This window comes from Salvelinus sp. IW2-2015, linkage group LG1 (genome assembly GCF_002910315.2).
Source record: "Salvelinus sp. IW2-2015 linkage group LG1, ASM291031v2, whole genome shotgun sequence".
Lineage (NCBI taxonomy): Eukaryota > Metazoa > Chordata > Actinopteri > Salmoniformes > Salmonidae > Salvelinus > Salvelinus sp. IW2-2015.
In genome coordinates, this window is record NC_036838.1 from 236,048 (window position 1) to 237,116 (window position 1,069).

Genomic DNA, 1,069 nt, shown 5'->3' on the forward strand with positions numbered 1-1,069 from the left:
TTGACTGTCAACCTGGGAGCCATCCCTCTGTGTCTGTGTAGTTTTAAAGGCCCTGGTAACCCACTACCCCTAGCTCAGGTCACATTGTGTTGTAAACTCTGGAAGTGAGACCTCTTCTCCTGTTAACTCTCCAACACTGGGGACTGGCATAGCTAGGTGGGCCTTTGTTATGGGGTTATAGRTAGACAGCACTGACAGTACACTAGTGTAGAGTAGTGTTAAGTGGTATTCAATACAAAACAGATGTTGACGAGTTGAATTGTGAGATTACTATAGAAATATGTACTAAATAATCATAGAATTACAGAATATAGAATCATGGAATTATATAGTGTAAAATTATAGAAATAAATATAATTGTTGTTGTTGTTCTATTTGGGTATATCTATATGGACATATATATCTGGATGTCTATAGAAACGTAGCAGTGGATCCTAAGAAAGTGAACATAAAATGTTGAAAATCCTGGAAATCTCTATCACCCATAAAGAAGAGGATATTGGCAGCATTGCCAACACTGCAGCAGACAGGACCAAGGACAGAAAAAGCAAATATCCTGCTAGCTGGTACAAGAATTCTCCTTCCCCAAATGATTTCTAGCTCTAACTATAGTCTCACTGTCAGCTGAATACAATAGCTTCAGTTGTTTCTCTTTAGCTGGAGGGTCATCTGCCCAGAGCGGCTGACCACTGATGACACCAGGGTCGGAGCTGGAGTCCGTCTGGTCACAATGGACAGTATTCTGACCTGACCTGGCTGGCCATTAGAACAATATAAGTGCAGTATTCATGATCCTCTGTAGAGAGCTACAAAGAGGCTAATTGAGGCAGGGCATTGACTCTGAAAGGGCTATCATGCCTTTATGCCACTAGGGAGGTAGAGAGAGATGGCTACAGACCTTGGATTGGTCGTCTGGTCTCGGGTGAAGTGTGTGTGTGTGTGTGTTCACTCACAGCGACAGCCCAGGAGAGTAATTTCCTTAACCTCATTAAAAAGACCACAAACTGCATCGTCATCCTGATGAAACACCAAGCTGTTCCAAGCATCATTCTGCCCTCTGCAGTTAACA